At 41.0% G+C, this 21,339-nt stretch overlaps 1 long non-coding RNA gene across 1 annotated transcript in view; it reads left to right on the top strand.

Annotated features, from left to right (window-relative positions):
- The window catches only part of LOC106588246 (uncharacterized), a 46,466-nt gene extending 26,477 nt beyond the window's left edge, over positions 1–19,989 (top strand). The window contains exons 2-3 of the long non-coding RNA XR_001324611.3: positions 3,623–3,711; positions 16,527–19,989. This is a non-coding gene — a long non-coding RNA (uncharacterized LOC106588246). The remainder of the gene's footprint in view (positions 1–3,622; positions 3,712–16,526) is intronic.
- Positions 19,990–21,339: the final 1,350 nt, after the last annotated feature.

The raw sequence follows: 21,339 nt of genomic DNA, 5'->3' as shown, positions 1-21,339 counted from the left end.
ATTTGCTTTAGACGGTGGGGTGACAGATTGATGGTCAGAGTCCACTTGGCCTTCAGCTGTAGCGTGTCTGCCTCTATCATACAGAGCCAGATTTCACTGACTGGGGTTCAGAGGTCAAGGATAGGTGACACACAGCCATACCCTGGACACCCTCCAAACCGTGGCTTTGTCCCAAATTGCACCATATTCTCCATATAGTGCACTGGTCAAAAACAAATAATGTCACTCAAACAGAAGGGGGACCTAACAAAGAGTCACTGACAACAACCAAAACGAAACAGATGGGTTTTAGGAGGGGTTCTGAAAGACACTCATGGGGGTGTCCATTGAAAGTTGACTAGCAACAATAACTGGAACCTAAAAGACACGCCCCATGAGCACCCACCAAACTTGGAGCAAAACAAATTCAGACAAAGTATTGTTTGTCTAGACATCAAAATAGGAATAGCCAACTAAAGGTGTTAACGCTCTGCATCTAACAAGACAACTGGAGTACTGGGCCAGCCACTCTTAAATAGCACCTGGGCCAGCACAGATGAAACACTTTCCCACTAATGAGATGAACAAGACAGCACAGGTGTAACACATACTGACTAACGATGTGATGCCAATCGGTACATCCTAAGTGCTAACGTACTAAAGTCCAACCTCAAAACATAAAAGGAAAAACCAAAGCCTGTAATAATATCCAATTCCCTCTCTTCTCTCTAAGTCTGAGTCACTGCTTTAACAGAATGTCAATAACAATGCAGGAAGGTTGAATTCGTCTCCAGTATCTCTCTGCTCTCCTCTCTCTCCCCTCCTTGACCCTCTTTCTTCACTGTCACTGACGTCTAGAGTTTAAGTACTCAGGTTGTGCTGTAGAGATGACTGGTTTCTCCCCAGTGTACAGTTAGCCAGTGTGCTAGCACTAACAGTCAGTCCCCGTCCAACCCTCCAACTCACCACCTCCCACTTCTTCATCCCCCTCCTCCCTTTTTCTCTCTCTCCCCTTCTCTCTCCTTCACGCTCTCACTTGGCTTCATATTGATCTGAATTCCTTTGTTTCTTATTGATCCGCCACTCCACCCTCTGCCGCATTAAACAAACATAAAGACACACACACACACACACACACACACACACACACACACACACACACACACACACACACACACACACACACTGGAAAAGCACACACACACCCACTCACATAGGACATATGTGAACTGCGTCAATGCATGCACGTTGTGAAGACAGGTCTGTATCTGAATTGTATTGAATGGAAATACCACTATGCATGCATAAATATGCACTCACTCAGCGCTATTCCCGTCAATGTGTGTATGTCTCTATCTCTCTCTGTCCCACACACACCTGCGGACACACTTAAAAAGGTCTCTCCTAAATGATCAGACAAGCTAATGACACAGAATGGAGACCAGATTCCATATTGACCCAACACTCCAGAGCTGAATTGAAAACAGAGAGTCAGACCTTGCAGGTAACACAATTAGGCTAAAGCTGCTATTCATTTTTCAGTGTTGATGTTTTTGAAGGGGCTTTACATTTTTGTTTAGTGTTGCATTGTCATTGTTGTTTTTTGGTGACACTGGCACCACACATACAATTCATTCATAGAAGGATGTCTACACTCTTAGAAAAAAAAGAGAACCTTTTGAAGAACCCGTTTTGGTTCCATACTGTATAGAACCATTTTGGTTCCAGGTAGAACTCTTGGGTTCCATGTAGAATCCTTTCCACAGAGGGTTCTACATGGAACCCACAAGGGTTCTCCTATGGGGACAGCCAGAGAACCCCTTTGGGACACTTTTCTAAGAGTGTAGTATGCATGGGGAAGTATGAAGGACACAAGTGAAAACTCAATGAGTCTCCAGACCCGAGATTCACTTGAAAATACACTTTAAGAAGCATCAATATTTTAGGCTCAACTTCCTTCTTGCCGATTCAGAGCCAGAATGATGTGTCTCTGATAATGACCCCCTGACAGGTTGTCTGACCTCCCAAACCATCCCCCCTCAAAATCTCTGGTTGGTGGCATCAAGTTGCCGTAACACCTGACTGTTTAGCCTCCTTTTAAGGGCATGCTGTGCTCAATCAGACATCTCCAGCCATGGTTTCAATTCAAAGGGATGGGAGAGGCAGGGGAAGGGGCAACGCTTCCTCTGGTAATGTTAGATCAAGATGCACTGCAGGCAACACTGATCTCTTACTAAAGGTGTCCGCATGCTTCCCATCTGAAACAGTTTGGAACAGTTTGTGCATATATTATGATGACATTTTGTGACGTTGTTATTCGTTTTGTCCTTCGGCAAGAGTTTTTTCAGCTGTTCGTGCACACAAAAATGTTTGAGGCAAACCGAAGTTCGGAAGTTACATTTTTTGACGTTTTTGTTGGTTTTGGCCTTCAAGTTTTTTTTAGGGCTGTTCGGAAGGCGAAGTCTACGCCCCTTCATCGGTAATTGGTCAACAGTAAGGATTATTCAATGAATAGTTTGTTGTCATTCAAAGATAGACGACTCGTTTTCATATACATTTTTTCATTTGAGAAATACTGCACCAAACATCCTAGTTAAATATAAAAATGTGCGACTAAGATCTCCTTGGCAAAAATGTAAAAGTGAATGACATATCTTGACTATTTTGAGGAAGTGTTTTCTGGCTATGCGTCTCCAGATTGAAAAACAGTATTAAGGGTGCTTTTTGTTCTTGTTTTTTTAAGCCAAGTTGTTTTCAAGCGAAGGTCGAAGGTAAGCAAGGACACTCGTTCGGTTCGCCGCACCGAGTTCAGCTAGGTGCCAGCTGAACCGAAGCATGCAGAGGTCTTAAGTGCATCCAAACACTGTGTTGAGATGTAATAATTATTTCATTTGTTTGGCTCACTACTATTTAATTTATAATGTCGGATTGTGTTGTTCATCATTGTTCATGTATTATTCATCACTATTGTCTTAAAGCATCTCTTCATGGCTTTGTATGTCATGTTCTATTCAGTCTTTGTCAATAGCACAACATCATTGTAATATTTTCACTCTTCCATTTTCCCTTTCATTATCTAAACAGATAATATTGCAGATATACTCTGTTTCCTGACTACAATATGTAACTTTTTGGTCAACCTGACCAAATTCGCATAGAAATTTGTGTTATAGATCTTTCATTCCCATTGAAGGCAAGTCTAATAAGCTGTAGATATGTTCTATGTGTGCTATTTCTATTCTTCCCGTTCTGAAATTTCGTTTTTGCTCTTTTTCTTTGGTTTTGTACACCAGCTTCAAACAGCTAAATATACAATAATTTTGGTTCTGGAATATATATTTCACAGCAGTTTAGATGGTACAATGATTCTCTACACAATGCTTGTTTTGTCAAAAACTGAAATTAGGCAAACTATTAGAATTGTAATGATTTCTGCATAGTGTATCTTTAAGACTATGAGCTAATATCTTTTTGGTTCAATGCGTTTACTCTACTATTGTTATTTATTGTTCAAAGATTACATTATCCAATGCTCTATGTTTCCATCGGAAATAGCACTGGACAAGGTCAGGTCTGAACTGTGGACATATGAATTGATTTATTAATAGATAATAATAAACAGCATATTCTCTGTTGCTTTCAGGAATGCTGTGGTCTACTCTTGTCTTGAGTCCGTGGAAACTTCCCACTAAGGAGGAACAATGGAAAGAATTTCAATCCAGCCTCAGTAAGGTAAAGCTGCCTCCAATCTTTCTCTCTCTCTCTCTCTCTCACTCACCGTTCTTTTCACTCTCTCTCTCTCTCTCTCTCTCTCTCTCTCTCTCTCTCTCTCTCTCTCTCTCTCTCTGACACACACACACACACACACACACACACACACACACACACACACACAGAGAGAGAGAGAGAGACACAGAAACACGCACATATACACACATATGTGAATGTTCTGGCAACTTCAAATCTCATTCCACTCACAAACACTCCCACTAATAGCTATTTCAAACAGATGGTAAAATATCTAATTTACATAAAACATAAAATAACGAGCTATATCAACTCTTTCAATGGGCTTTATTAGAATTAGGTACAAGTACATTGACTTACATAGGCTACAAAAACACATGTTCCACACGTGCACACACACTCACAGGAATGGCACAATACCCATAGCAACTGAAAACTGCGCCATAGTAACTATTGGGCATCTTGCCAAGCCATTGAGGTTGCCAGGCAGTGTCAGTGTTCCCATGGTAACATCTTATGCTGCCTTTGTAAATATGGGAGAGAGAAATGGGGGAAGAGAATAGAGGGGTTGGGACTACTACAGCATCTCGTATCATCTTGAGAAAGCTAATCATTTATGGTCTGGGAGTAGCAGATACTTACCCTGGCCTTGAATCAAGTTGTCATCTGGCTGAAGAGGGAAAGTTTGTCTGCGGGGTGGTCTGACCCTTGCTCTCCCATACAGGGAACCAGACCCAAACTCTAAAGAGGACAAGGGACTGAATATGACTCCGGAGAGGAGTATAACACATTCCAGCATCCTCCCCAACGTCTAACGGTCAAATAAACACACTCTCATAAACGTTCTGGAAATAAAAGTGAAAATAATTACCACATATCCACACAGTATACACAGTTTATACTCCCACCTGCCTCAGCTCTGGTGAGGTAATGCGTGTCACGTCGACTTGCCATCCATCTCAATCTGCTTTTCCAGTTAGAAGAGGAGACAATGATAGATTGAGTTAAGACTCTGCACTCAACAATGCATTTGTTGCCATGCAGACTTCATGGACTCTGCTCTCTGGCTGTCTGGGTTTTGCCACACACAGTGGCTTAGTTGTCTGTCACTCAAATCACAGCGGAGACACGTTAAGTCTTAAGATGTGTCATTTTTTAAGTGTGTCAAAGGTGTATCTGTCACCTGAGCTCATTATTTTTAGCTTTGTATCCAGAGAATTACCTCAGTGATTGACAAAGATCAGACAGGCATGTTTGATACCAATGCAGCTGTCACGTCGCTCTAGTGTCTCTATCCAGTCAAGTCAGAAGCATATAAATTCAAAAGCTTTTGTTTTGCGTTCCCTCCCTGTTAAGTCAAACTGTGTTTTAAATGTATTATCTTCCTCAAATTTAATTTAAGACTTTGTCAATCTCTCAACTTTTGACTACAAGAACAGATGTTAAGTTTATTCTTTTAACAAACAAACAAGCTTTGGTTACTTTTTTTTCATTCTCTTCCTTATGTCCTTAATGGATAAAACATTTTTTTAACTGCTGGTTACTCAGAAGGGGGGCCAATGTCCTTCTATCTTCAGTGAATATCCAGTGGGACACTGTTTGAGTCCCAAAAGGCACCCTATTCCCTATATAGTGCACTACTCTCGGCCCTGGTCAATGGCAGTGCACTATATTGGGAAAACGGTGTCATTTGGGACGTAGACACTGTTAGTTACAGAGACGGGCTGGGAGGGAGCCACCCACTGTGAAACAGCTGGAAAGTTTGACCATCCATCAGTCAACTGTGCAGTGCCAAATTTGGATTCTGTCGACGGATGTGCTTCCCTCTCTCACCTTAACAAGCCCAACTCTGGTGTCTGGTGCAAAGTCACAGATTCCCAGACAGAGCCTAATAAGTGCATGTACTGTCACTTTTTGAATATACAGAGAGGAATTTATAATTCTTTATTATATCTAAATATTCTTCATCAATATTTTTCTTGACGGTGGAGCTCTATGCTATGATCCTCCGACCCTCCCAATCAAGTTGTTTGAATAGTAATCTACAATAGCTTCACATAACCCCAAACCAACTGGGGTTCATAAACCATAGACTGCCATCCAACACAAGGGCTTTCCATCAGACTTACATTGGCACACAAACACACACACAAACAGACTGGCAGAGAAATGGCATTGGCACAACCATGCTGCATACACGCGTGATTCGACTACGGATGAGACAGTGAGAGAGATTGAAAGGGGAGGAGCGGAATCAAGGGGATGAAGAAGAGAGACCTGTATGAAAAGAGAGATTGTCCAACAAAAACAAAAAGAGCTGGAAAAGATTTCTCAGACAAATGTTTGGCAATGAAGGGCAACTGAGAGGCACTTAGAGACCGGGGAAGCCAGCCAATGAAAGCGCGAATGAAGGGTAGACAGACGGTCGGCTTTGTGGGGTAGACTGAAGGAGAAAGAAAGAAAGAAAGAAAGAAAGAAAGAAAGAAAGAAAGAAAGAAAGAAAGAAAGAAAGAAAGAAAGAAAGAAAGAAAGAAAGAAAGAAAGAAAGAAAGAAAGAAGAAAGAAAGAAAGAAAGAAGTGGCGATTGGGGTTTGCAGTTGAATGCCATCCAACATGAGTAAAAAAAAAAAAAGATTACGATCTGTAATGTCTCCACTGATCATACTTTCATAGTAGGATACTGTTTGAAATTGGCACTAAATCTATTGAAGGGCATAATAGTTGGTCTTTCCCACCTGATATATCTGTATAATATATCAAACGAAGGGTAGAATCACTTAGCAAGATAGCTGGTGCACTGGCTCTGGTGATGGCATTTATGCTCATACATAGTCCTAGACAAAAAGCCACTGACGTAATTGTCGCAATATGAATTTCCCAGTCAATATGCATCAGTTGACATGAAACCTTGATCCCACTCCTCAACCTTTTGGTCAACAGAAATTCAGTAAAGCTTTAGCTAGCCAACTCAGAAGTGAAGGATGTTTTTTTGGCGCATTAACCAAGCTGAATGGGGAGCCTAGCAAAGCTGTGTAGCTATCAAGTAATCAGTGAGTCCTTCAGGCACAAAGGAAGAGTGTCAAAACACCACAATTGACTTCCAACAACAGCCAATTTACTGCTTTTATCGGAGAGGAAAAGATCTGTACCTCACTCTGCAGTCATAAGTCTGTACGTGCCTATCAAAATCAGCTCCCTATGTTGTGCAGTGAGATAGATTGACCTAATGGCGCTCACAAATGTTGTAATTAATATTGAGCTGTAGATCTGTAACCCATGATTACTCATATTTTACAACAAAAAATAAAACTTGGATCTACCATCAGGGCAAGTGTTGCTTCATTGATCAGATTGAGAGAAGGGAGTATAATATAGTAGTACATATTATGTACTCCCTGCTTTAGGCACTCCCATATGATTATTAAGACAGAATGTCTACTGATACAATAATTAATGTTGTGGTGATTGAAAGAGTCTGCTAAAAGAAGATATCTAGCGTCATCATTTCCAAATCACTACACTCTATGTCTTGATCAATCTTATTGCCATCAGTTGATAGTCTAGTGAAGAGTGAGCCTACAGACCTTTTTACCTGAGTAAAGTGATGATTATCAATTCACAGAGAGACAATACTTACATTCTGATGTTCTTTTTGTGGGAGAAGAAAGACAAAGTGAGAGAAAAAGGATGAGACTGAACCCAGCATTTCTAGACTGTTTTAGAACAATGAAGTATTCTCAGTATTCAAGGGGGTGAAGATTTTGGATGCACCACATTATTGTTTAAGTACGTCAGACAGACTGCAGGTAGAGTGCCTGGCTTTGTGCTGTGAGACAGTGAAGGAATGCGTCCCAAATGGCCCCCTATTCCCTTTATAGTGCCAGATCTGGTCAAAAGTAGTGCACTATAAAGGGAATAAAGTGGCATTTGGGTTCTAACCAAGGTCTTGCCATAAGTGAGTTGAATGGGGAGGGGATGTCTTGAAGGTTCAATCACGTACCACAAGAGGGAGACAATACCACAGAAATGCATTGGGTGGATGCATTTCTTAACCCACACGCATTTTTTTATCACTTTGGAATCTGTACATTCCATCATGATACCCTGTACAATGTTAGGATATAAGTTAACAAACCTTTCTAGAATTATATATTTTTTTTTTATTCAGGATGACTTTCGAACCAATATTGAATTATATGATCAATTGGGTGAAAAACATACTGTATTTAGAGTAAAACTACTGAAAGGACAGAACATTAAAGAGAGATGCACAGTCATTCTGTCAGGAAACTCCAGTAGTGACCCTGCTCTAAGAGGGCTCTGCAGTGTGAGGTAGTTGGTTGTATTGTTTCGCATAATTAACAGCCTGGAGATAACTGTACAACCTTCTAGCTTTCCCTGCGGTGTCACCAATACATCATCCAATGGACCCCTTCTCTCAACTCCCCTGTGGTAAGTATGAAGAGTCGACTAAATACCCCACAACAGTTCTGGACATTTAGACAGAGTGGGCCATTTAGAAAGTGTCAGCTCTACGCTGCGATGCTCCATTAATCTTGCTTGTTAGTCCAGGACTAGGTTTAATCTGTGTCCAGGAAACCGCCCCTAAAAATACCTTTACTATGCATTGTTCTGTCAATTTATAATGGATAATGTATAATAATGTGTAATACCACTGAGTAAGAAATGTGAAATAGGGCTGTGTCCTGGATGGCAGCCCCCAGGTGATAAAGGTAGGAAACAACACCTCCACTTTGCTGATCCTCAACACTTGGGCCCCACAAGGGTGCGTGCTCAGCCCCCTCCTGTACTCCCTGTTCACATCCAACTCAATCATCAAGTTTGCAGATGAGACAACAGTAGTAGGCTTGATTACCAATAATGACGAGACAGCCTACATGGAGGAGGTAAGGGCTCTGGGAGTGTGGTGCCAGGAAATAACCTCTCACCCAACATCAACAAAACATAGTAGCTGATCGTGGACTTCAGGAAACAGCAGAGGGAGCACCCTCTTATCCACATCGACAGGACCGCAGTAGAGAAGGTGGAAAGCTTCAAGATCCTCGGTGTACAAATCACGGACAACCTGAAATGGTCCACCCACACAGGCAGTGTGATGAAGAAGGCGCAGCAGTGCCTCTTCAACCTCAGGAGGCTGAAGAAATTTGGCTTGGCACCTAAAACCCTCACAAACTTTTACAGATGCACAATTGAGAGCATCCTGTCGGGCTGTATCACTGCCTGGTACGGCAACTACACCGCCCACAACTGCAGGGCTCTCCAGAGGGTAGTGAGGTCTACACAACGCATCACCGGGGGAAAACTGCCTGCCCTCTAGGACACCTACAGCACCCGATGTCACAGGAAGGCCAAAAAGATAACCAACGACAACAACCATCCGGGCCACTGCCTGTTCAACCTGCTACCATCCAGAAGGCGAGGTCAGTCCAGGTGCATCAAAGCTGGGACCGAGAAACTGAAAAACAGCTTCTATCTCAAGCCATCAGAATGTTAAACAGCCATCACTAGCACATTAGAGGCTGCCGCCAATATACATAGCCTTGAAATCACTGGCCACTTTAATAAATGGAACACTAGTCACTTTAATAATGTTTACATATCTTGCATTACTCATCTCATATGTATATCCTCTCTTGGCTAGGCGGGACGAATTCGTCCCACCTACGTAACAGCCACTTGAAGCCTGTGGCGCGATTTTCAAAACCTTAAAAATCCTATTACTTCAATTTCTCAAACATATGACTATTTTACAGCTATTTAAAGACAAGACTCTCGTTAATCTAACCACACTGTCCGATTTCAAAAAGGCTTTACAACGAAAGCAAAACATTAGATTATGTCAGCAGAGTACCAAGCCAGAAATAATCAGACACCCATTTTTCAAGCTAGCATATAATGTCACAAAAACCCAGAAGACAGCTAAATGCAGCACTAACCTTTGATGATCTTCATCAGATGACAACCCTAGGACATTATGTTATACAATACATGCATGTTTTGTTCAATCAAGTTCATATTTATATCAAAAACCAGCTTTTTACATTAGCATGTGACGTTCAGAACTAGCATACTTCCGGGGAATTCGCTAACATTTTACTAAATTACTCACGATAAACGTTCACAAAAAGCATAACAATTATTTTAAGAATTATAGATACAGACCTCCTCTATGCACTCGATATGTCCGATTTTAAAATAGCTTTTTGGTGAAAGCACATTTTGCAATATTCTAAGTACATAGCCCAGGCATCACGGGCTAGCTATTTAGACACCCGGCAAGTTTAGCACTCACCATAATCATATTTACTATTATAAAAGTTTGATTACCTTTGTTGTCTTCGTCAGAATGCACTCCCAGGACTGCTACTTCAATAACAAATGTTGGTTTGGTCCAAAATAATCCATCATTATATCCGAATAGCGGCGTTTTGTTCGTGCGTTCCAGACACTATCCGAAATGGTAAAGAAGTGTCGCGCGCACGGCGCAATTCATGACAAAAAAAATCTAAATATTCCATTACCGTACTTCGAAGCATGTCAACCGCTGTTTAAAATCAATTTTTATGCCATTTTTCTCATAGAAAAGCGATAATATTCCGACCGGGAATCTCCTTTTCGGCAAACAGAGGAAAAAATCACAAAGGCGGGGGCGGTCAGGTCACGCGCCTAAGCCCAGAGTCCCTTGATCGGCCACTTGAGAAAGGCGATAATGTGTTTCAGCCTGGGGCTGGGATGACGACATTCAGGTTTTTCCCGGGCTCTGAGCGCCTATGGACGACGTAGGAAGTGTCACGTTAGAGCAGAGATCCTTAGTAAACGATAGAGATGGCAAAGAAGTTCCAGAAATGGTCAGGCAGGCCACTTCCTGTAAAGGAATCTCTCAGGTTTTGACCTGCCATTTGAGTTCTGTTATACTCACAGACACCATTCAAACAGTTTTAGAAACTTTAGGGTGTTTTCTATCCATATGTAATAAGTATATGCATATTCTAGTTACTGGGTAGGAGTGGTAACCAGATTAAATCGGGTATGTTTTTTATCCAGCCGTGTCAATACTGCCCCCTAGCCCTAACAGGATATACTGTATTATATTATATTCTACTCTATCTTAGTCTATGCCGCTCTGACATTGATAATCTCATATGTATATATTCTTAACCCATTCCTTACTTAGATTTGTGTGTATTGTGTATACTGTTGTGAAATTGTTAGATATTACTTGTTATATTTTACTGCACTGTTGGAGCTAGAAACACAAGCATTTCGTTACACCCGCAATAACATCTGCCAAACACGTGTGACCAATAAAATTTGATTTGATTTTGATTTTATGTATAGTGCTGTACATTTGAACAGTGCCCATAGGAATGCAATCTATGTGTGCGATTGAATAAGGGGCATAAGAGGCCGATTAAGGCACATTACTTAGACTTAGAAAATTTGATTTGAATTTCAATAACATACAATAACATTACCTAAACACCATTATCATGGTTTGTTCATGGTCACAGATTACACAGTGTATTGCCCTTTTATTGTTGCACTCCCCCATTGCCATTACAGTTTATGACAGCCTCTTGTCCCGTAATATAGAGCAAATGGAAATTTGTGGTGCTTTTAACCATTTCGTCTCAGCTGGCCATCTTTTTGAAAGAATAGTTTCTGAGAATTCCTCTAATTTCTCGATAGGGAATTGATTTAACTTGAAACAGACTGTACAGACAATCTTATTTTTTTTTCATTTCAAGTATTTTATGTCTGATATATTTAGTACCTTGCTAAAGATCGATGGGAAAAAATCCCCATGGGCTTACTACAGCTCTCTGCCCGACTCATTGTTGAATCATTAACCGGTATTTTTTACTTGACAATTGCTACTGGTGTTATCCCTAAGTTCTGGAAAATGGCACGTGTCCTCCCCATACAGAAGGGAGGAGGTCCTTCTGACTTAGATAACGGATATTGGGCGATAGTTATCTTGCCTAGCCAAGATATTAGAATCCCTGACCAACTCCCTTGTTGATTTAAAACTTGAACTTACAGTAATGCGAGCAAAATTAAATATATGTTGTTCTCTAATTCACGTAAAGAAAATTCTCAGATGGACTAAACACAGTGCCTTCAGAAAGTATTCACACCCCTTTACTTTTTCCACAAAAGCAGACATTGAATTTCCCGTTGAGCATGGTGAAGTTATTAATTACACTTTGGATGGTGTATCAATACACCCAGTCACTACAAAGATACTGGCGTCCTTCCTAACTCAGTTTCCGCTCAGGGATTTCACCATGAGATTAATGGTGATAAAACACTTACAGAGTTTAATGGCTGTGATAGGAGAAAACTGGAGAACGGATCAACAACATTGTAGTTACTCCACAATACTAACCTAATTGACAGAGTATAACTTCTTATGGGCAGGTGGGACGGTAGTGTCCCACCTGGCCAACATCCGGTGAAATTGCAGAGCGCGAAATTCAAATGACAGAAATATAAATATTTAACATTCATGAAAATTCAAGTATTATACATCAAAATAAAGCTTAACTTCTTGTTAATCCAGCTGCTGTATCAGATTTCAAAAAGGCTTTACAGCAAAAGCACACCATGCGATTATCTGAGGACAGTGCCCCGCATACAAAAGCATGAAAAAAATTTCAACCAGGCAAGTGCGTCACGAAAGTCAGAAAAAGCGATATAATAAATGCCTTACCTTTGAAGATCTTCTTCTGTTGGCACTCCAAAAGGTCCCAGTTACATCACAAATGGTCCTTTGGTTCGATAAAGTCCTTCTTTATATCCATAAAAACTCAGTTTAGCTGGCGCGCTTCATTCAATAATCCACCGGTTTCCCTCCTTCAAAATGCATACAAAATGAATCCCAAACGTTACCAATAAACTTATCCAAACAAGTCAAACAACGTTTATAATCAAACCTCAGGTACCCTAATCAGTAAATAAATGATCAAATTTAAGATGGAGAATAGTATGTTCATTACCGGAGATAAATAACAAAGAACGCGCTTTCATCCACGCGTATGGAAACACTACAGCCAAAATGGGAACCACAAAAACTGCCAAATGGGAACCACTTAGAAAAACTACAACTTCTATCTCATTTTTCGAAAAACCAGCCTGAAACTCTTTCTAAAGACTGTTGACATCTAGTGGAAGCCCTAGGAACTGCAATCTGGGAGGACTTTGCCTCATAATAAACATGAAAGCCATTGGAAACAGTGGTAGGCTGCATTTTCTTTTTTTTCGGATGGTTTGTCCTCGGGGTTTCGCCTGCCATATCAGTTCTGTTATACTCACAGACATTATTTTAACAGTTTTAGAAACTTCAGAGTGTTTTCTATCCAATGCAATTATATGCATATCCTAGCTTCTGGGCCTGAGTAACAGGCAGTTTACTTTGGGCACGTCATTCATCTGAACTTCCGAACACTGCCCCCTAACCCTAAGAGGTTTTAAATATCTGTGCGTTTGGATTGATAAAGATCTAATGTATTAAAACACCAAACCCATTCACAGGAATAGTTAACTCTTGAGGTTCCACCAGTCTGCACCAATCTAGGTAGATCTGCTTTCAGTTTTAATGCCCCCAATCTTCGACTAGCCTGCAGAACTCCTTGCATCTTCATTCCCTGGTGCTGCCAGGGCATTTTAAGATTCTAGTATTAGATGTGTTGAATGAAAGTTGCAGTTGTTTTGATTGAATTTAGAGATTGTTTAGGTTGTAATGTTGAAAGTTGTAATGAAGTTTTCTTTTTGTTTTGTTAGAATGATCATTTTTGTAGTGTTGTATTGTTGTATTGCTGTGCTCAGGGCACCTTTCAAAATGAAACCCTGGTCTCAAAGAGTATCCCCTGACTAAATAAAAGTTAAATAAATAAAAAAATTGGCACACGCCCTGGATTATATAGCCTTTGAATAAAATGGACAGGTGACAGGTTTCTACTGTGATCTCATAAATTCGCCATCTTCACAAGAGTCTGCTGTTCTGTGTGGTTGCAGGAAGTACAGCTATTAGTATCAATATGTCCGAAAGCATGGGAGCTTGTGTTTGAGCTCCCCCACCATACTGCCTTCCCCCTCTCCTCCTCCTCACCTTACAACCCCCCTCCACTCCCCCTAAGTCCCCCCAGTGTGTCTGGCTAGTGGCTCAGACAGTCACTATCCGCATTGCGTTACAGTGCTCGAGTAAGGGGGGGAAAATAACATATATCATTAATCTGTGCCTGCCGCTGTTTTTTCTTTAAGCACTCAAAGAAATACTTCCTTGATCTCTCCTCCAACAGGATAAATATACCCAGCATGTCACTAGTGCCAACTATTGTCTGCTATTTTGGAATTTTGTGCCATTTATAGGTTTGTGGGGGCACTTTATTATTTTTGACTTTCTGACATTCCTTTCTGCCATCAACCATTGATGTTTCATTCTTGATATAACCAATTGTCTCATATGACTTTATCTTGATTGTGTTATATTCACATACAACTTGTGTTGGTTTAAACGTGCTACACAACTGTGACGCGGAATAAGTGAATCACGTAACATGACAATTACAGTGAATCTGTTCATGTGTGATAAACGTGTCTGTGCCAAGTAGAAATGATCAATGAAGAGATGGCAGTTATATGCATATTATAATTGGGATTCTAACTGTAAAATATTTATATTAAGAGATATTTATAAGAGGCAGATTCTTAGGGACATATGTGTTGTTTAGATGTAGAGATGATGATAGATGTATGTTGTTTAGATTCCCAGTGTATAATAGTGAGGAGGGTGGCGGTCCAACAGAATGTGAGGTGAATCACCTTTGGCCTCGATGTGGCTTTGATCCTCATGCTGTGTGAATACCACAGCCTCATTCTCTGTCTGCTCCTGCCACCTTCCCCCACTCCCTCTCTCCCTCCAGCTCTCACACACATTTACTCTCTTTCCTAGATGCACGAGCACAGCAGTGTACGAGCACACACACCACACATGCATGTGTGCACACGCACATATGTACAGATAGACACACACACGTAAAGACACACATGCGCGCACACAGACTGCAAGATGGGCGAGACAAGTCGTCACGCCTGAAAAAAACACAAGGGTGAGAGTATGAGCGAGAAAGAGAGAGAGAAAGTGAGAGGGGGGAGGCGGAAAAGGGAATAGATGGAGATGAGGGGAAAGGGGGTGAGAGACAGAGCAGGGGAGGCGGGGACAGAGCGGTGAGAATGTCAGCAGGCGAGAGAGAAAGATGGACTGTAAGCTTGCATATGTGTTTTGTGTGTGTGTTTGTGTGTGTGCGATGTATATAGGTGACACAGATTTATGAGGGGAGGAGGTCAGAGATGGAGGCGCTGGCTGGTGTTTGTGGAAGGGGGTTGTGGAAGTATGGCTGTAAGTACAGCAGTAATGGCATCAATGCAATTGTCTGTGTGTACCTGTCTCACACAATGGCTGCTTGGACTCTAATCGCCCGGAGAATTAGGGATCTGACTTGGCACATGGAGACAGCCATTAACAGAGCCAGGGACAGAGCCTGTGAGAGGGATAGGAGAAGGAGAGAGAGACAGCTGGGGGAGTAGAACGGGCACCTTTTTCATGTTACTGTCTAGGCTACAGCCCTGAAAAAAAGGAAGACAGTGAAGAAGGAGCAAGATAGGGTTTATTGTGCTTTATTTCCTTTACCGATGGAATAATTGTCCTTTTTCTCAGTGGGGTAATAGATCAATAACTAATCGAGAGTGTGTGTGTCTGTGTGTGCTACTGTGCATGTTTGCATGTGTGTGTGTGCATGCTCTTGTGTATGCATGTACAGTATGTGCATCCATTTGTGTGTATGTATGTGCACACAGTCATGTGTGTGAGTGTGTGTTTACACAAGGAACACAAATTCTACACCAGCTAAAGCCGAAATGGGGAGTGGATACACTTGAGCGAAAAGGCAAACGAAAAGAGAGAAGCTATCTATCTGACCTCTTCGGCTAGCCGCCGTTATTCTCTTTCCATTTCTTTTTTCGCGTTCATCCTGTTTCATTTTGCGTGGTGTTTCTACTCCCTCTCTCTCTGGTTTTCTTCATCCACCTTCCTCTTGTGCTCTCATGCTTTGGAGAGAAAGGAGGAGCTCGTAAATCTGGGACAGGGAAACCAGAGGGACAAGAGGAAATTGAAGGGGTCTAATTTAAGACAGTACATGCTACATGCACCTTCGTTGTGTTGGATTTATTTGCATTACATGTATGTATTTCGTTGCATGAGCTCTGAGATGTGTTCTTGCTGCTTGTGAAGGCCATCTTCCCCATCTGTCTTTAACATGCATGCAGCAAACTTAGCGCATTGGTAGTATCTCAGTAGTTTCAAGCCTTTTTTAACTTTTCAAGAAAGCATATGTTTAGTTATGTTTCACTGTTTGTCTAATATAGACTAGTGTAGAAATGTGTCTGTAAATCAATGATATTTCTACAATATATATATTTAAATTAGAATATGTGTGTGGGTACGCAGACTCACAAACCACTGCGGCCCCTCATGAGTAAAAATGTTTTGTGGCCCCCTCCCCATCAAAGTTGCCCATCCCTGGTTTAGACAATAGTATGTCAGTCTGTTTCAACAGTAACTTTTTCTCTGTCTGTCTACCACTAGGGGGTAACTAGAGGAATGAAATGCATATACAATATCTTCATGTCTTGAAAGATTCAAATGTAAAGACAAGAATAGTACAGCGCATCAATACCATCCAATGATTTCTTACCCCTGTCTTCTTTTCATCTTTCAGGTAACATCTCTGGCAAGTTTGGAGGTTTAGTGATGAGCCATTATGAGGTGGAGCCGTTCACCAACCCAACCCAACACACAACACAATTATATGGTATCCAAAGTAGTGGCAGATTGACTCTTTCTTTCAGGGATCGTCATAAGTAAGTTTCCCATTAAGTGCTGTTCGCCGTTTCGCTATAAAAGCCTTTATACACCTCCCACCATCATTCAAATGATGACTGATTGTGACATGATAATATGATATACTCTATTGTCTTTGTTGTGTTGTACTTTTATCCTCAAATAGATTCACATCAGTATATTTAGAGACTTGACTTATATCTAAGCATGTTTTGTTGTCCCTGAGACCCTTAACCTGTGATTACTTCAAGATCACAGGTGAGGTCCTTGGGAACAAGGCTGCATGCAAGTTCATCAGAATTTGGGTGAATAAAAAAAACTATTAGGTAGAATGATGTAATCGGGATCAAGAAGATGTCATCGGATGAACTGTCAAGAAAATATGGAAATATCACCACCTAAAGCATCCGTTACCCTACTGGAAATTTGACAAAAAAATAAACACATTCTGTTTGCAATTCTAACATGTTCCATTTCATGTGAAATTACTTGATTACCTGTTTCCTATGCATTTGTAATGTGTTTTGGAACTACAAAGGCACTCCAAACAACCTTTAAGGTGTTTATGAAATAATTTTTTATGTTACAATTTGATTTGTGTTACAATAAATTGTATTATTGTGAAATGAATGTATATTCATACGTTTTTAGCATGTACAATTCTGGTAGGGGACCCTCACAAAAGTGTCTTTAAAAGAATAATAATATTATTATTATTATTATTAGCAAATGTTAAGGCTAAACTCCAATGTATTGATAAAGGAAATACACATTTTCTTGGAAAAAATGTATAACGGATGACATTGACATTGTAAATAAGGACACTAAAATTATGTCACACAAGCAATTAACAAAGGTGTATGGAGTATAACGAACTCATGTATGGAGTATAACGAACTCATCGCAGCTCGGCCACGAAAATGGAAGAGGCAATTACTCAAAAGAGAAAGGAATGAATGGGTTTGTCTGCCTCCAATGAAAAACCATGCATGCCTTAAAATGACTAGTATAAATCGTAAAATGTATCAGTTTCACTTAAGGTTGAGAGGTTTGATAACTACGCCGCATATAATTCTAGATAGTTGGGAACAGATTTTTTAATCTCCCAATACCATGGCATCGGGTTTATGAACTGATTTACAAATGTACAAAACATGAGTAACACCTTCCTAATATTAAGTTGCTCAAATTGTTTGGGTACAGACATGGATAGTAAGACAGAACTCTGCAGGCTATCTCTGCAGTAGATTGCAACACCGCCCCCTTTGGCAGTTCTACCTTGTCGGAAAATGTTATAGTTAGGGATGGAAATTTCAGGGGTTTTGGTGGTCTTCCTAAGCCAGGATTCAGACACGGCTAGGGCATCCAGGTTGGCAGAGTCTGCTAAAGCAGTGAATAAAACAAACTTAGGGAGGAGGCTTCTAATGTTAACATGCATGAAACCAAGGCTTTTACGGTTACAGAAGTCAACAAATGAGAGCACCTGGGGAGTAGGAGTGGAGCTAGGCATTGCAGGGCATGGATTAACCTCTACATCACCAGAGGATCAGAGGAGGAGTAGTATAAGGGTACGGCTAAAGGCTATCAGAACTGGTCGTCTAGTGCGTTCAAAACAGAGAGTAAAAGGAGCAGGTTTCTGGGCGCGATAGAATAGATTCAAGGCATAATGTACAGACAAAGGTATGGTAGGATGTGAGTACATTGGAGGTAAACCTAGGCATTGAGTAATGATGAGAGAGATATTGTCTCTAGAGACATTTAAACCAGGTGATGTCACCGCATATGTGGGAGGTGGAACTAAATGGTTGGTTAAGGCATATTGAGCAGGGCTAGAGGCTCTACAGTGAAATAAGACAATAATCACTAACCAGGAAAGTAATGGACAAGGCAAATTGATATTAGGGAGGGGCATGCGTAGCTGAGTGATCATAGGGGTCCAGTGAGTGGTTGGGATGGCTTGAGACACGGCGATTCAGACAGCTAGCAGGCCGGGGCTAGCAAGCTAGCAGAAGGTACTTAGAGGGACGTCGCGACAGAGGAAAGTCTGTTTTAGCCTCCGCGTGTGGTGAGGTCGATAGACCAGTCATGATGGATTAGTAGGGTTCCGAGTAGCAGAGGGGTCCAAGTCCAATTGGCAAAATAGGTATAGTGGCCCAAGAAATTGGCCGATAGATCTATTCAGCTAACAGTCCAATATGCTCTAGACAGCTAGCGGGCCAGTGCTAGCAGCTAGCGGGCCGCGGCTAGCAGGCTAGCAAATGGGCATTCAGGGGACGTCGCGACGTAGGGGCCAGTTGAGTACCCCCTCGAGCAGATTACGTCATTAGTCCAGTCGTGAAGGGCATCATGGGAAAATCAAAAGAAATCAGCCAAGACCTCAGAAAAAAAATTGTAGACCTCCACAATTCTGGTTCATCCTTGGGAGCAATTTTCAAATGCCTGAAGGTACCACGTTCATCTGTACAAACAATAGTACGCAAGTATAAACACCATGGGACCACGCAGACGTAATACCGCTCAGGAAGGAGACGCGTTCTGTCTCCTAGAGATGAATGTACTTTGGTGTGAAAAGTGCAAATCAATCACAGAACAACAGCAAAGGACCTTGTGAAGATGCTGGAGGAAACAGATACAAAAGTATCTATATCCACAGTAAAACGAGTCCTATATCGACATAACCTGAAAGGCTGCTCAGCAAGGAAGAAGCCACTGCTCCAAAACCGCCATAAAAAAAGACAGACTACGGTTTGCAATTGCACATGGGGACAAAGATCGTACTTTTTGGAGAAATGTCCTCTAGTCTGATGAAACAAAAATAGAACTGTTTGGCCATAATGAGCATCGTTATGTTTGGAGGAAAAAGGGGGAAGCTTGCAAGCTGAAAGTGTGTGCGAGCAAGGAGGCCTACAAAACCTGACTCAGTTACACCAGCTCTGTCAGGAGGAATGGGCCAAAATTCACCCTACTTATTGTGGGAAGGTTGTGGAAGGCTACCCGAAACGTTTGACCCAAGTTAAACAATTTAAAGGCAATGCTACCAAATACTAATTGAGTGTATGTAAACTTCTGACCCATTGGGAATGTGATGTAAAAAATAAAAGCTGAAACAAATCATTCTCTCTACCATTATTCTGACATTTCACATTGTTAAAATAAAGTGGGGATCCTAACTGACCTAAGACAGGGAATTGTTACGAGGATTAAACGTCAGGAATTGTGAAAAACTGAGTTTAAATGTATTTGGCTAAGGGGTATGTAAACTTCTGACTTCAACTGTACAGTATATATTCAATTTTAATGTTTTCCACCAAGTTTTCTAAACAGGGGAGAAGGGGGTAGGGGCATAGTAATTTATGTATATATATATATATATATATATATATATATATATATATATATATATATATATATATATATATATATATATATATATATATAGTACCAGTCAAACGTTTGGACAAACCTACTCATTCAAGGGTTTTTCTTAATTTTTTTTTAAAAAATTACATTGTAGAATAATAGTGAAGACATCAAAACTATGAAATAACACATAGTAAAAAGTGTTAAACAAATGTTAAACAAATCAAAATATATTTTAGTCACCCTTCGCCTTGATGACAGTTTGAACACTCTTGGCATTCTCTCAACCAGCTTCATGAGGTAGTCACCTGGAATGCATTTCATTTAACAGTCAGAACTGTTCGCTGCTCTGGCACCCCAATGGTGGAACAGGCTCCCTCACAACGCCAGGACAGCGGAGTCAATCACCACCTTCCGGAGACACCTGAAACCCCACCTCTTTAAGGAATACCTAGGATAGGATAAAGTAATCCTTCTAACCCCCCCCCCCCCCTTAAAAGATTTAGATGCACTATTGTAAAGTGGTTGTTCCACTGGATATCATAAGGTGAATGCACCAATTTGTAAGTCGCTCTGGATAAGAGCATCTGCTAAATGACTTAAATGTAAATGTAAATGTAAATGTGTGCCTTGTTAAAAGTTCATTTGTGGAATTTCTTTCCTTCTTAATGCATTTGAGCCAATCAGTTGTGTGACAAGGTAGGGGTCGTATACAGAAGATAGCTCTCCTATTTGGTAAAAGACCAAGTCCATATCATGGCAAAAACAGATCAAATAAGCACAGAGAAATGACAGTCTATCATTACTTAAAGACATAAAGGTCAGTCAATCCGAAAAATTGTAAGAACTTTGAAAGTTTCTTCAAGTGCAGTCGCAAAAGCCATCAAGCGATATGATGAAACGGGCTCTCATGAGGACCGTCATAGGAAAGGAAAACCCAGAGTTACTTCTGCTGCAGAGGATAAGTTTATTAGAGTTACCAGCCTCAGAAATTGCAGTCCAAATAAATGCTTCACAGTAACAGTTCAAGTAACAGACACATCTCAACATCAACTGTTCAGAGGAGATTGTGTGAATCAGGCCTTCATGGTCGAATTGCTGCAAAGAAACCACTACTAAAGGACACCAATAAGAAGAAGAGACTTGAGACAAGTGGAAATCTGTCCTTTGGTCTGATGAGTCCAAATTTGAGATTTTTGGTTCCAACCGCCGTGTCTTTGTGAGACGCAGAGTAGGTGAACGGATGATCTCCGCATGTGTGGTTCCCACTGTGAAGCATGGAGGAGGAGGTGTGATGGTGCTTTGCTGGTGACACTTTCGGAGATTTATTT

This window comes from Salmo salar, chromosome 27 (genome assembly GCF_965601325.2).
Source record: "Salmo salar chromosome 27, fSalSal1, whole genome shotgun sequence".
Classification (NCBI taxonomy): domain Eukaryota; kingdom Metazoa; phylum Chordata; class Actinopteri; order Salmoniformes; family Salmonidae; genus Salmo; species Salmo salar.
The sequence above is the reverse complement of the archived record's forward strand: the minus strand, read 5'-3'. Positions and strand labels throughout refer to the sequence as shown.